The 16,905-nt window shown below is 38.2% G+C and overlaps 2 pseudogenes; one reads left to right on the top strand and one right to left on the bottom strand.

Moving 5' to 3' along the window:
• LOC149052354 (uncharacterized) overlaps positions 1 to 16,905 on the top strand; it is a 219,968-nt pseudogene that overhangs the window by 163,206 nt on the left and 39,857 nt on the right.
• The window catches only part of LOC149052365 (uncharacterized), a 36,940-nt pseudogene that overhangs the window by 6,341 nt on the left and 13,694 nt on the right, over positions 1 to 16,905 (bottom strand).

The following is a 16,905-nucleotide window of genomic DNA, read 5'->3' on the forward strand; positions in this document are numbered from 1 at the left end:
CAAATCAATTTAACAGCAGAAAGGCGAGGGTATTCCTGCCCCCCCCCCCCGACAACAATGAACACAGATGTCAAAACTTCCTATGAAACTTTGATTACTTGAACATGAGAGCAAAGTTATTTTTATTATTTTACAAAATTTGTCAAAACTCCACTACCTGGCAACACTGCGTACGATACGGTAAGAGGATCAAAGCGTTGAATGAAAAGTTCTTTGAAACACATTCTAAAACTTGTGTTGGTAATAAACTGCAAAGAAAAAACTTAAAATCAAAATAATGATAATAAACGTAAGGTAATTGAGAAATCTGCGGTAGAAATTCTTCACTCGTTATGAGATGGCCATAGCCCTACCTCTACCCAACTTTCTATTCCATCGCATTCAGCAGCGGCAGAGTCTTGTCCGCTGGTGGAATGCTTTGCAGCAAGAAGAACTATCGGCGGTTTTGTGTAGTTCTGAGTAAATTCCATGTCCTGAAAAGGTACAGGCGAATTTTCTTTCATAGCAGGAGAGAAAAATCTAAATTACTTTTTAATTGCGCTTATCTTTACTTCTTAACGAGTACTGTGATTGGTTGATTCTTGGTGACGTGCCCCTGATCAAATTCAAATGTATCCTGACCGGAATACGATTGCGCAGTTGTTGCCCGCGCGCCGAATACAGCAACACGTTTGTTTTTGCCACATGATTTTTTTAAGAGCTCTTCGGAAAAGCTTTATCTATAAAGATGCTGATTAAGACGGATCACATTGGATTTATAGTTCCAGCGGGCAAGAAACTCAAGCCTATTCGTAAGAAAGTGCAATTTAGGGATTGTCGTGAGCATAGGAAGCAAGCTCTTTACCTTGCCCTCGCATCAGAATGCTGGGATGATGTTTTGGAGGCGGATAGTATCGAAACAGCTGTGAACATCTTAGAATTGAAGATCCTGTCAAATATTAACTGGTGCATGCCTTTACGAACGGTTTCCCTTTCGTCCCGTGATCCAAGTTGGATGACACCGCTAGTTAAATACATGCTACGTAGCAAGTCTCGCATCTCTGTTTTACGCACTAATAAGCATAGAGAGCTTAATAGAAATGTGTTGAAGGTTATTGGCGAAAACAGAAGGATGCTTCTGGAGGGCAAAATGGGGAGCAGAGAATGGTGGAAAAACGTAGACTTGATATCTCAACGCCGGCGGTCCACAAACGTTTCGCTGGATAGAGAGACCGCTCAAGATTTGAACGAGTATTTCGGTGACCTGTGTACGGATGGCGATTACGTTGAGCCCGCGTTACTTGAAATTGGTCCTGAGGTGAAAGTCCCGGAAATTAGTGAACGATATGTATGGAACTCACTGAGTACTCTAAAGAAGACTGCAACTGGTCCTGACCAAATTCCGTATTGGGTGTGGAAAGACCATGCGGAGATCTTCACTCCAATCATTACTAAGCTATGGAATTTGTCTCTCGCTACGCACCAATGGCCTAGATCGTGGAAAAGGGCAAGTATAAACCCACTGCCAAAAGTTGATGTTCCAGTGGCAAGAGGGGACTTCCGGGGATCAACGTAACCCCGGTAATAGCAAGAGCCCTGGAAAAGGCAGTCTATAAGATTCACGCCCAAAGGCCGGTAGAAGAACAGCTGTTGAATAGTCAATTCGCGTATAGAGAAGGAGGGAGCTGCACAGATGCTTTGCTACTTATACAGAATAAGATCTGCAAGTTTCTTGATGATCCCAAGTGCAAAGCAGTGCGGATGTTCGCGATGGATTTCAGTAAGGCCTTTGACTCTGTGAGCCATCAACTCCTTGCTGAGAAACTTAAGAGTCTACCACTTAACCCGTATATCATAAACTGGTGGTTAGGTTTTTTGCGAGATAGAAAACAAAGAGTTATTTTCGGGAATCATGTCTGTAATTGGAAAACAGTTAACAAGGGCACTACCCAGGGTAGTGTTTCAGGACCTTATTTGTTCAATATATTTCTTAACGATCTGGAAATTAAATTAGGAAACGAGACACTTGGTTTCAAATACGCTGATGACTGTACGATTATTGCTCCGGTATATTATTATAAAGATCACTCTGTAGACTTAATAAATCAGTTTTTACAGTGGGCAAGCCAAAATAGAATGAATTCAAATTCTACTAAATGCAAAGAGCTTGTTATGTATAAAAAAGGTCACACTGCTGAGGCCTACAAAAGTATTTTTGGCATACCTCAGACTAGTACAATAACCATTCTTGGTCTCACGTTTCAGCCGAACTGCAAATTCAGTACTCACCTAAAAGAAAAGTTAGGTAAAGCTAATAAATGTTTATACGTTATCAGATGCCTCCGCAAAGAAGGATGTAGCCAAGCAGAAGTAGATGTTTTATTTAATTCCATTGTCCTACCTAATATTACTTATGCTCTATCTGTGCATGGGGCCTCTGAGTCAGAGCTAACTATAGCCCAGCAGTTTTTAGATCGTTGTTTTAAACGTAGTTACATATCTAAGAAATTAGTGATAGGTGACTTACTTAAAACGCAAGATCACAAAATTTGTCGCAAGGTTTCAACCATCCTGAGCCATCCTCTTAGAGCCTACTTCCCTGAGACCAAGATCACGAGGTATAATTTGAGAAATAAATCCCCTGTCATGCCCGCCATTCGCACAAACCGTTTTAAGAATACATTTTTTAATAGAATTGTTTTTAAGTACAATGTAGCTTTGTAAAAGTGTACTTCCTGTATTAGACTTTTGTATTTGTTTCCACGTATATACTTATCTTATTTAGATACACCTAGGCTTATTTACATCCTTTTCTTTTTAATGTAACATAAGATATGTAATTTTATCTTTTGAACAATAAAGACACACTTAGACACACTTAGGGAAAGTCTAAATATATAACAAAGCACTCAATGTATGGTCCCTCGGGAAAACAAAACTAACTTTCTCCCACGGGACCAAATATTAAGTTTATAATGTAAAATGTGTAGACAGAAGTAAAAAGCAGCAGTGAGAAGAGCAGCATTAATAGGATGTCAAATCTGGGGGCCACTAGTACATAGGTGTGAGATTTTTAATCAACCACTCCCTCCCTCTCCTTTTCCTATTTATATTTTTATCTTTCTTTCTCTCAGGGATTAGCCTTACACTAATGTAAATGGGTATTACTGATTCTTACAAAATGAAGTTTCCACTTCTCGTATCTATTTTCTAAAAAAACAATTTTCATACTAATGATAAGGCAATGTGGGTCTTCTTTGGCGTCCAAAGCTAATCCTTAGATCAATGGAGTAGAAAAAGCAACGAGAGTAAAAAAAGTTTGATAAGATGCTTACGCTGGGAATAGTAACTGTTTGACAAATAGCCCCAGTTCACCAAGTGGGAAATAGTTCTTCACCAGAAATTCCTCCTGTTGGAGCACCTTGATATGCAATCCAATCAACCGAAGCAAAACTGTCTGCAGGGTAGTTCTTCCTGCTCGAGTGACACAGGCTGTAAACTGAGTTGTGTTAACGCTTTCAACCCAAGCTGCAACAGCTTCGTGAACAAAAGAAGCATCCGAATAATTGACATGGTTAACTGTGAGTTGCACGTATATTTTACTGTGTGGGTAGAACACGAGCCGCTGAAGGTTAAAAGTCTCACACTGATCCTCTGCCCAAATTGGAATGTTCTGGAATTCGTGTCTTCCTGTCTGAAACGGAAAACCTACAACGAAAATGTTAAAGCTGGTAAGTGAAATGTATGGTAAGTTTGAAATCGAGAAAATAGAGGTATTTTCATAAAATAATCACCCAGTCTTCGTTAAAATTTCTCATCGTTTGAAAATCCCTGCTCCCCTCGTCCTCTAGGCTCGATTTGCGAGGCTTTCTCGTGTCTTCACCCCTCTCGAGAAGGGGAGCTTCGGGGGAGGGGGGAGGCAAAGGAACGCGGGCTCATATTCCTTAACAGCGGCTGGTAATTGAAGCTAGCCGTCCCTATGCTCCCATCAACTATATGCAGGAAAGTCTTTTTCCGGTGCATCATTCGCATCAAGAATATGAAGTGGCAACTGTTAGGGATACCTGTGCGGCTTCCTGGATGATAGATGGTAAAGTTTGCATATCTCTTTATTTAGAAGGCACAAGTTGGAGAATGTTCTGCCATTAGAAGCACAGACCTTTTCTTCGAAAGAAGGGCTGCTTGTGTTACATTGGCAAGTGTATTCCTATGGAGATATTGCCACACAATGAGCAAATTTCTCGCATTCTATACCTATGCAAGGATGAAGATCTAAAAGAAAAAAATATACGTTGATGCAAACAAAAAAAAAAAAAAAGAAAAAAAAAGACGAGACTGATCTTCGTTGGAGAATCAATCAATTGATTTAGGGTCATGAACGAGATGTTAAATACTTGAGGTTATCTCCGATGACCAAGTAATTTACAGTCACATTGTGTCGCGGGCCACCATAACCAGTGTCACCTATTATACATACGCGAAAGTGGAAGGTCCTCACCTGCTTGTAAAGGAAAATTTAAAGTTGAGTAAGCAGGCGAATAGGTTCACTTATGATGGATAATTGAAGAAGAGAGAAGCAAATACATAGGTAATTAAAATAAAGTACCTTAAAAAAATCAGCGGGGTCTTTGTGCTCACGAAGGAAACTATTTCTCTACCACTTTTGTTGACAAAGAGAAAAAGAGGAATTACGATAGATTTGCGTAGCTTCTATTTCTACTTGCTGTGTGACCTTCGAAATCAAGAATACGACTCTAAGCGTAGACCTTACAAGAAAATGGAATTCCCCTCTGTTGATAATTAGAAACGATACCTCCGCAGACTTAGAAATCCATATTTGTGTATTTGAGGTCATAAATATCATTCACGTGTGTAGCTCCAATTGAAACAACAAAGACGATAGAAAATAATGGAAAACGAGTTTTTTTTCTTTGCAATTTTTGTCTGCCGATGCGGTAAGAAAAGCACATCTTGCTTTATCCGACGAAAATACTTATCCAGCACAATTTAATTTTGAAATTCTACCAGCACTTAGAGTGACGGTACATGTAACTGTCTTAAAATTTATTGGATATTATACCTCCAACCAGAGGAGTTCCTGTGTACACACTGGGTCAACATTGTTTGAGTCACAATTGAAAGCAGTAGCGAGTACTAATGGTGGGGAGTAGTATGGACTTGGAAAGCGCACATTCTGAGGAATAAGTCATAAAAATCTTAAAGTAGTAAGTACTATCAGTAAATCAGTAAATCAGTACCGAGTCGTTGTTAACTTCCCCTTTCAAGCACACACTCCTCTTTTCCTCTTTCCTTCTCTTCTTCTCTTTTTCCCTTATTCCTTTACTCTCTTCTTCTTATCTTCTCTTCTTCTCCTTCTTCTACTTTTTCTCTTAATTACTCTTACTTTTCTTGATCGTGTCCGTGTTGCCTTTTTGTATAAAAGCCGCTATCAAACATACTCCATGAACCCCAATGGAAGCTTTAGAACAATTTTCCTTTTATTTTCATAGAAACTCGTGTGATAAGAATGAATATATCCCATACCTTGCACACGGCAAAATTGTTTTCAAAAGTTAGTCCATCATTCTCAGAGAACATGACCTCGGACGATACTTTCACTTGCCATGATGATGGATAGTCACCTTGGTACGCCATCCAGGTCTTAAGATCAAATTTAGAAAAACAATTATAAATAGATAAATAATTGGAATAAAGATAACAAGTATAGTCGTAATATATCATTCTGTTGAAGTATAAACTCAACTCAATTCATGAAACTGCTTCCACATCCGAATGTTGTGTGTAGTGTCTAACTCCAGCAAACAAGGACCTAATTTTTACTAACCACAGATAGATTGCCATGAGGTCCGTCAAATTTCCTCCATTCTTGCAAACAAACTTCAAACTGGGTTGTTGAAACGTGCTCGATCCAAACATTCATGGTGACCTTCATTTGGTTTGTAGTACCATGCTTCACAGTAACGTGAACTTTAGCAAGCGAAGAAAAGGCCTAAAAATGGCAAATGTTGTCATCCCGAGTTACATTACTCGACATGTTATAATTGAATGAAAATGATTAATCTGATAAGCAACCACGAGAAAGGCCCCTTTGTGAACAGTTGTGATGTCGTTACTTCGGCACGCCCTTTCAATTAGCTCAAATGCTAAGTTTAAAAAAACTCGATAAGATTAACGTTATACGTAAATTATTTTTATCCTTCCTCTCCTTTTTTCAAGTTTGCTCTATCTATTTTTAATAAAAGTAGCTGTTAATGGGTTGAGAAAGTTTGACTGTCTAGCTAAACTTCAGCATGATGTCAACATCGTTCTCTTTAGCCGAACTTTTTTGCTAATTTTCTTAAACATTGCCGTTAAGAAGACGAGAATGTCATCACGGTATGAAAATGATAAAAATAATAAAAGAAATGAAATGAATTTTAAGTGACTTCTGATGGTAAAGACGGATACTTCTCCGTTCCCTCCGAATACCACATGATTTACAACCCCCCCCCCGTAACCCGACCCTCCCCGTTATACGTTGGCATGGATATTGACTATCTCAAGTCCTCAAACAATACGCAGCTGATATATGAATCAGATTACCCGAGCAAATGCAACCTGCTTGCATTTTGAACCAGTGGTAAACATGCTAAAACTAGTCTCTCCGTGATGTACTCCTGACTGGGAACCCTGAAACGCAAACCAATCGATGGTAGTGGAGTTGCTCTCGATGCCTCGGCCCCCTTTTACGAGGGAATCTTTGAAGTCATTTGTCGTCACTTCCTCCACCCAAATAAACGCTGGATCATGGACAAAATGGGACTCTTTTCCGTGGTTGATCGAAGCAGATAAACGAACGGGCGATCCATCGGAGATGCTGTTGCTAAATGACACACGCTTGCACTGGAAATCATTATTCCCCACAATTAAGAGGAAATATTTACGATAACATGTCTTAGCGAGCTTCTAGCAACTTAAACTTTATATTTTGTTTGTTTGTTTGTTTTGTTTTGTTTTGTTTTTTATCTACTTTTAGTTTTCGAGGACGCTCGAAGGTCATGAAACATCAATGGCCTATCTCCTCGCGGAAAATGTCTTAAATGAAAATTTAAATTTGTTATTAGACATTGATATAAGGAGTGAACTTGAACTGCATTTAACTTCGTTACTTAACAGTGATTTGAGCATAGAACAGATCTATTTAAAGCTTTCAACAAGTGACGTGACAACTGACCTTCCCTGGAGTGGTAGTAAGAATCGAAAATCACATCTCAAATAGCTTCAGGTTCTCAGAATTAATGAACTTTATTAGTTTGATACTATGGCCTCCAAGTGTTTCCATGGGATTATTGAAAGAAAAGGTTTGGAAAATACACAAAAGATGTTGCTTAGCCGGCCTGAAGTAGTATCATTAAAGCAAATCGCTTTTAACATCTTTAAAATCAAACTTAGGCTCTCCGCACAGAATTTGGAGGTAAGATTTAAGATTAACCCCTCCAATATGTCATTGCCAATCATTAAGAATGTTTGGCGTCGTGGCTTATACGGAATCTTCTAGCTGTCACGGACGTCTATCAAATTAAACCATATAATTTTTCGCACACATAAGATTACCTGCCTATTAGGTTTGTTTAGGTTGATAAAATGTGCAATCGACCTAGTTATATCATTATTTTGACTCAGTGAGAAAGAAACTCGATAGAATGTATTCAAAGTTTGGTACTGGCGGCCGCTTACGCGTGTTTTGAACTGCTCCATATTATTCCTGACTAAAATTTTACCTTTGAGGGAACCCAAAAATAGATGGAGAATAACAAATTTTTAGTTCTTTCATCGGTTTTTTCTAATATTGATTGTCAGAGGTCCTTATATTTCATTCAACGAGAAAGTGAAAGTTCATTGTGTTGTTACTGATTGATGGTGATGATATCGAAAATCTATTCTTGTATATTATGTTTGCGTGTGTAAGGAAATACTTTTCCCCTGGATAACGGCTTTTTAACATATTAAACTGTAAGGAAATAACATATGTGAAGAGCTTTATATATCTATAACAGGTTAAAAGGATTCCTATTTAGAAGAAAACAGTTAGTTTTGCATTAGGTTGCATTCTCCTTATTTTTCGTATGGTTTTGTGATTAAAAGTAGCGAGTTCATCTAAATAGTGCGGATGTGATTATAGTCATTGTAAAGGGGAATGGAAAAAACACTTTTCAACGTTAAAAATAAAGTACAGTGTAACTCGATGCTCCGAAATCACTACCATAATAAATAGCAAGAGTTGGAAACTGTCATAAGAAAAGGAGGAAACGGGGAGCTATCCATGATGATTCATTACAAATAACAAATCTCGATTCTGCGATAAAATACTATTACCAATTTACTATTTTAGTGAGCTATCAGCCAAATGAAAACTCTCCTCATTAAATATTTATTATAGCAGATCATGTCGATAGTCTACTTTTGCTATTTCTTTGCTGACTTTCCTGACTAACTCTGCTTGCAGTGAGTTGTGCGTTTACATCCTATCCTATTTTCCGTCACAGTCCCCCACTCGCTTCCATTCATGATCTGCCTGGAGAGTTGGAAATGAAGGAGGACATGGAGATACCAGTTCTTGATTAATGCAATGTATCTTTTATGTATTTTTCTCCCTTTACTCCTCTATTTTTTCTTGGCAGTACGAAGCTTAACAGCCACCTGCAACCTTTTTGGTTATTCTGATTATTGAATTTGAAAAGTTCTGTTTAAAGCCCATGAGACATGTCATTATTTAAAATTAAATGAAGGCAACAACGGAAAAGGGTGACTCTGAAGTTTAACCATTCTTAACCGGAACAGTCTGCAGGCGTAAATTATTAAGGTTTCAGAATCTCACTTTACACTTAATTTAAAAGTCTTAAATAAAAGAACCGATTTTTTTTTGCCGAAGAAACCTCGTTCTTCTTCTCTTGCTGATTTTGTGAATGTCATTAGCCTTATAAGAAGTCGCACGTGTGCAAGAATATAACGAGTGCTCATGGAGTAACGGTTTCAAAATAACCTATGTCACGTAACCAAAGAGAAGTTGTCAACATAGCAGGGCTCTTTAAAAAGCGCAGAGGGTCTGTCAGACTGACTGACCACTGGCAGCAGTGTATTCTTTTATCTCATTTTATTCATCTATTTATTCATGTGTTGTGTGAATTGTAAATATGATCAATCTTTTAATAAACCATGCAAGCTGGAAAACAGTTAACCGCAGAAAAAAATATCTGCTGACAACAATGTTAGTCACAGATCGGCCAAAATCCCCCTATTCAGTCTAAACTTGCTTTAAACGCTCCCTTTCCACCGTAATATGTTCCTGGATTGTCTCCATAATCATATAAATGTGTTCCTCCACGAGCGCCCCAGGCTTTGATGAGATAGCTGGTGACTCTTCCAATAGTGAACGCCTCCATTTTACCAAAGTGTCCACTTTTCGAACAACAACTGTGACATAGTTTCCATTAAAAAGGTAAAATGATATCAACGTGACAATAGACCTTTTTACAGTTCCCGGCGCCATATTGAATTAGTAACCGAGCACACATGATAACGAGACTGGGGTTGACCTGGCGGTTCTTTCAAACAGCTGATCTGGTGACATTTCACGTGCTAATGCACTTTTCAATGCGATTTCTCCCTTCAAAATGGTTCTTTAATAAAATAACATGGAAATTTCGTCGTTAGACGACATTCAGAAACTCGAAGCAAAAGATCTAAGGGGATTTTAAAATCTAATTCAAAATCGACAGGCGGAATTCGAGCCGACTTAGTGTCGAAAGTTCAAGCTTTGCTGATACGACACGTTCTTCCATCGAGAAGTGGAGAAAACCGAGAATTCTTTATAGATACCCAGGACCCAGAACAACACCAGAGCGATTTCAAGTACGAAGCAACTATGGTAAGGATTTCAGCCCTTGGATGGTCGAGCGATCTCCGTAATTTATCTGAGGTTAATTTCATTCAGCTTTACGATTACCCCGTTGTTTCACAATAATATCGCCACATCGTGTTGAGAGGAACGCGTTATAGAAAGTATCACAGAAGTTGTTCAGTATGGCTTAGAAAGCGAGGAAAAGGCTGTAGCCCTCTTGATGGAGGAGATTTATTATTGCTGCTGTTGTTGGTTTGGTACTTGTTGCTGTGCCATAGTCTTCAGCTAAAGTTGTTCCCATTTTTTTTTTTACCTAGATGTATTTTATTTTGCCATTTGTACATTGTATCTTAAAGGGAAGCTATACAATAGAGCCTGTAGAGCCACTTGATTATAACCCTTCTTTCTATCAACCCATAAGGGAAACTGTTACTAACAGATGTCGTAATATTTTGAAACCCATCTGGCCCAGGACAACTTATGCTCGTGATACACTGAAAACCATTTGAGTTCGCGACTCACGGTAATTTATCAGGTGGCAAGACAACATTGAAAGAATCAGATCAAAATATTAGGCAATTTAAAAACTCCCAAAAGTGATTGATTCATGTAACTTCTCCTTATAATATCCAAACACTACCCAGAAAACAGATAATGATAATACTGAACCTTATCAGGCAGAAGTTATCTTGATTTTACATCAAATTCTCGTAACTTATTTACAAGTAAATGTGTAGCAACTAGAAGGGAGAATTGACAATCAGATCTTGGATATTTAAGTGTTAAAGGAAGAGAGCAGAAATGCTTCCTCTCAGCTACTGATCTCAACAATGCTAGTCCTTTACACACATTTAAGTTCCTGTCAATGATAAACATTCAGTGAATTGATATTCCCATTCTTAGCACTCAGAGGCCTTCTGACACAAAGGTTTGCCATACATGTACTAATTCTTATTGCATTGTGTTAACCAATGTTTTGATAATATAATTTTGAGATGTAAAAAAGATAGTTAAAAGATTGAGAAATATACCCAAATCAAGATATTTATTTTACCATAAGATCATCTTTGTGTTGAAAACTCTTTTAGTTGGTGAAACTCACTTTTTCTTTTTATCAATTTGAAGCATCAAATTAATTTAAATTTGAAGCACACAAAATATTTTTTGAGAGTTACATGTGGCATCCATAGTGGATTACTATGCTATCATAGAAAACAAAGTCAACCACCACTGAAAACTGCTTTTGTCACAATTGCTACCAAATTTGTGTCAGTTTTCTGGGTCTGCCATAATAAGTGAGAACTCTGAAGATACAGTGTCTTGGTTATTTTATTAAAAGCAATTACTTTCCAAAAGTTTCTTTTCTAAGAGTGTTTTAGGCAAGCCATGTAGTAAACAGGTGAGCAGTACTGAACTTATTGACTTACTGCCGGAATAAAAAAAACTCTATTGAAATTAAAATCAATTCTGGTACCTATTAGAAAATTTGTACTAATTTTGCAACAATAGCTACCCTCAACCATAATTTACAGAGAATAAGGTAAACATTGAACGATAACTACTTGGCAAAAATACATGCCACCGTGCATAAACTTGAAAAAGTGAAAGCTCGAAGGCAAACCAGTGGGGCCAGAAAATGTATTTGAACAACCAAAAGCGGCACACTTCTTTCCTTTCTTTTTGAGAGAAAATTAGCTTTATCGAGATTTAGGCTAAGACCATCCATTTTCCTTAAAAAGAAAGGGATTTAACGCAAGTCAACCCCAGCCTCGTTCTCGCGTGTGCGCGGTTGCATGTCCAATATAGCGCTGGGAACTGTAAAAAGGTCCATTACGTCTTCATGTTTTTTTCACGAACCGTTTTGCAATCAGGATTTTTCCGGTTTCCGGTTCTTGTTTATTTATGTTCATCTTGAACTTTTTTTTTGTGTCCAATTCAGGTTTTGTTCTTCGCTTGCTTTTGGTTTACAGTGTGGTTCTTGGTCTTGTCTCTCACTTTCACGTCTAAAGTACATTTTAAAGTAACATAAGCATGGGAAAGCTTCTTCTGTATTCAAGTAGATTAAGCTTTGCCATTGTTAACATGAAGTTACCCTCCGTTTTTCATGTCAGTGTAAGCGAGTATATTCTCTCCAGATCTGACAGAATAAAGCCAATAAGTGCCGTTTACCGCCTGTCCACCTTCACTTGCCTGAATTTCTGTAAAGCCTCAGCTAGAAGCTCCAGGATTATACCGCAAGGCACTGGAAATCAACTGACTGCTTGTTCAAGTAATTTCTTCAAAGACAAACTCTTTGGACTATTTGTTTCTGCCAGCCTCTCCAATGTAGGGAGCTTGACATTCGGAGCAACTGATCTTATAAACTGCGTCCTTTATGTATGTTATAGTCGCTGTAGTCGTAAGAATGTAGGTGTTACTTGTTTCGGTTGTTGCGGTAGGTCGGTGAGTGTTTCTTCGGATGGACTCGTCGTTAAAGTTGTTTTTTGAATAAACACGGTCAAGGTATTTGTTCTCGTTGAATGAGCTGTCTGTCGTGTTGCATACTAGTTACGCTCGTCTTGTTATATTTGTAATGGTAGGTTGTAATGGTAGGTTGTAAGATGAATCGTCCAGTAATCCGTCGGTATGCATCGGTTTCCTGTAAACTGATGTCCGTATTGAGTCGTCGTCACGGGTCACCGGACATTTTAGAAAAGGATGTTAACCATTTTCTTCCGTTTCTCTGGTTAACCGTGTGCCAGTGTTTTGTCCGTTAAGGTCGTGGTGGAATGTATCGATTCGTCGTGTCGTAGGTGATCAACAAGTCGAAAGGGCGTTTTCCTCGATGTTCTGCATCACAATTTCTGCCACAACGAGGGAAGCTGAAAACCTCATAGTTGTATCGAGTAACTTTTTGTAGTGTTTACCGTTGTATGGAAAGTAAGTAGACGTCAGGCAAAGATTCAGCAAGTCTGTGATATGTTCTGTCCGTAGAGGTAATTGGTCGGTAGATGTCTGCCTGCACTGGAGGCCTATAATCTACACTGCACTGCAGGTTAATAACCAGAGTAAAGTATGCGCGTGCATTCTTTTAAGCTGTTGACTGCTGATGTTTCAAATATCAGCCGCTTACGGTTCGTGCTATGAAAGTACCTACAAAAGCCTCACTCGTATCTGTTAACTTCCGCCAATTTACATTGTCAACTAAGTTGATAAAACCAAAATTATCTTGTCATGTTCCCTCGCCGACGCAGCACCACAGCTTCTATAAAAACCTACCCATCTATATAGATCGAAGCAAAGTTATCTAAGGGCATCCAGATCTAAAAACATACTCAAAGAGCAAGATCATTTTAACAGCTGATCGTGTCTACATTTCCATCAGATGCTCACTGGCTAACCAATTCAAGATAGTCGGAAGCGGTTCGCAAGTGACGCTCGAAGTGCATTTGCATTTGAATTGCAATTATTTGTTTGGTATTATTTTTTCTGTCCCAACAGCTGAGCGTTTTTGAAGAGCTGCGTCATCATTCCTTGGTCTGGAATGTATGTAAAAGTTACCTGTAAAGCACGAGAAACCTCAAAACAAATGTTAGTTTGGTAAGACAAAATAATTGAAACGGGAAAAATTTTACCCTAAATAGGATGAGGTCGGCAACGAATAAAGAAGACTGCTTTGAATTGGAAAGGGAAGTTTCAATTATAAAAATTATTAACAAAATTATTCACAACGGTCTTACCTAATGTGCATGGAGGCGAAAAATGAATACTCGGAAATTCTTTATTGCGCAACTTCTTTACTGATTGTGATGTTAAGTGCTCGTGAAATTAATTTTATCCCCTTTACGGTCAGTGGAGCAAAGATACATGCAAAACTGGCCATGTTTCGCTCTGTTCTGGGCTATCTTCTTTAGCTGTCCTTCTGGTGTAGCCTGGGCATGCCTCGCTACCCTCGTCGACAAGGATTTTGAGCCGTTAAGTCGCACTGTGCAGTGCAATAAGTAAACATTTTAACATTTTATGACGCAAGCATAGGTTTTTCACCAGGCTAAAAGAAGAGATCTCTATACAACCGAAATACTCTTCAATGAGGGTCTCAATGGGCTGGTAGCTTTTACGGCTAACAGTTATGACGTTGGTCACTTTACGGCTTACGGTTTATATCTTTCCCCTGGAGTCATCAGAAATATCAAAACAGTTAACCTTTTTTACGGCTAACGATTAAAAATTGTCAATTTTCTCTAACTGCTAATTTTGGCCGTTTTACGGCCAACGATTGTGTTGGCTCTTACATATCAAGTTCGTAGCCTCTTTCTTATAGAAGAGGCAAACAAATATGCGATTATTTGTGCAAGCAGAGTAACCTTCATTGGACTTTTGCGGAAGAATACTCAAAGTCAAAATTGTCTGCTAAATTTGTCACGATACGATTTTCTAATTTGATTCGTCAATGATTCATAACAGCTCATGCATTGTACTTTGTTATGTATATTTAAATGCTTAGGTTCGGCCCACGTTTTTTTCGATACTGCCTAATAGGATGGAAACAGAAGGATATTCATTCATACATGACACAGATTATAGGCATATTATGAGCTTTTGAGGTTTTGGTGCGACAAAAAGATCGCCTTCTATTGAATTTTTCATATTTCCTCAGCAACGAAATTTATTTTGGCTGTATCTTCACGATCCCTCAAGATTCGTTTTCTCGATAATGTAAACATCCTTGAGTGTGAAAACAATATTCCGTTGAAAAGCTGTTCAGATATTATCAAAGAGAAGAAAAACGAATCAGACTTAGTTACAAAATAGAAAGGGCAGACAGCTCAAATAATTCAAGGTTAGTTGGATGTCCCTTTTTGCACTAAAATTTCTAGATGCTTGTTAACTGTAGGAATATTTCGGCCTAATTCAGAAAGTGGGGTAATCGAAACGGGTCATTTTACCACTCAGGAGAAAGAGGGAAGAAACTATTTTAACACTGGTGGTTTGAAAACAATCAAAACCTGTTTATTGCGCCAACGACCTCATTGAAAGTAAAAAGAAAGTCGTTGTCAGCGATCTTACCTTAATTGCAATGCAGAAGCATTCGAAGTAGTTTACGTATTACAAAAAAATGGAAATTTCGTAGATATTTTCCGTATATGTGTTCAAATGGGATGAAATTAAACAGTGTATTGCGGAAAAAGTAGAGACCTACATTTGTTCCTGCGTTTATGAGAGGAATTTAACAATCAGTGAATAGTCTTTCGTCTCAGAAAAGTTTGGAAAAACAGCGGAGTTGCACTATGCAGTATTTCCAAGGAAGCATACATACCCAGTCCTACACACGAAAGTTTATTCAAATCACCAAATGCAACTTATTTTTTCCAAAGAAAAACCACAAGATACAGAAAATGATTCATCGTGTATCGAGTCCGGTCTGCATGGGCAGATAACCTCTATGTTGGGAACTCAAAAAAGTGTTCTGAATTTAGTAGAATGCTTCCAGTATGCTCTAAAAAACTCACAAATATTCGGTGTCGCTCACTTAGAAGTTTTAGGCCAGAAATGGTCGGCGCTCAGATATGATGCTGTCAAATGGCAATTTACCGAGAAATTCATAAACGTATTTATTAATTCGAACAGAAAAATTTACTCAATTGCTGATGGTAAAGACTTGTAATCAAAATCACTTGAGTCATCAAAATGTCCGTAGCTGCGGTATTGTGCACTATCAAGGCAACTGAGATAATTGACGATTATTGCAAAGATTGCGAGTTTTCAGCGATATTTGACCGTTATCTCAATTTGGAAAAATTCCACAGCAGCTCAGAGATATATTTTTCTTAGCTACGCAATGTATGACTGCAGCGTGGCCATGGATCGCTTTCTCCAGGTCTGTGAAGCAAAATCATTCATTTCAAAGAATTGTCTAGAGTCCTTCTCAATTCCTGAAACTGATTTCCTTAACCATTGCAGTATTGCTCAATTCAACGCAGAAGTTTCCAGCTCTGTGTCTCTTTTACTTTTCATTTTGTAACAGAACAATAAAAGGAGGTAATTAAGATTTTTTTCACATCTCTGGATCAAATGGAGGGTGGAGATATCGATTCCAACAAACTTTTAAATTTAGCGGGAAATTAATTCCAGTTCGGTGCGCCTTTTTTGCCAATGATAGTACACGGACCAACTAACCGACATAGTGGGGATATTCTTTCTGGCATTTCTATGGCTAACAATCTGAAAAAAAACGGGAAGTAAAGCTGATCTAGAGCTGTGCATCTTTTTCACCAACAGGAGGCCATTTTTTCCGATATCTCAAATTGGAAACATTAATCAGCAACTCAATAAAAAAGTTATATCAATAAAATCGTCACCGAGTTACTCCGAAATGAATCCGCTCTCACCGTCCGGGGCTTCATGAGGTGTAATTTAAGGGAGTCGCTGTCGAGGGGGAGGAGAGGGTGATTCTAGGTGGAGTATGACTAACTTTCTTTAAGACAAAAAATGATAATAAATTAGTATGATAAAACAAATCAGCCAAATTTTTGTGTAGGCCATTACGCGTGACACGTGATGTCTGAATTTAATTTCGTGTTTGCAGATTTTCTAAGCGAATTCAGACTTGAACACCGTGGTAAAGCACACACTGAATAACCCAGTCCACGGAAGGTTCGTTAGCTTATATCCTCTCACCTTTGCTCAATTCCCTTGTATGAGGGTTGAGGTGTTTGCACGGTGAATACAGAATCACCTCGGGTGATTTAATTTTTTGGAAAAATTACCGTTTCCGGGAGCTAAGAAATACATTTGTTTCATTTTCCTTGGTTCATTAGCCAGTAGTTAAATCCTGGGTGCTTATTTGAGGAGTAAGTCTTGTTTTTTAAGCACTAAGATTATTCCTTGTTTTGAAAACCAGTTAAAAATCATAAAATGATAAATAATCAAGGTCTTTAACATATTACTCTTTAATATACTTGATGCACCCACACTATCCAAACAAGGTGAAAATTTGGTGCTACAATCGAATCTATGTTATTCGGATTCCTTAAGACTGGGCTAAA

This window comes from Pocillopora damicornis, chromosome 1, assembly GCF_964200805.1.
Source record: "Pocillopora damicornis chromosome 1, jaPocDami1.2, whole genome shotgun sequence".
Classification (NCBI taxonomy): Eukaryota; Metazoa; Cnidaria; class Anthozoa; order Scleractinia; family Pocilloporidae; genus Pocillopora; species Pocillopora damicornis.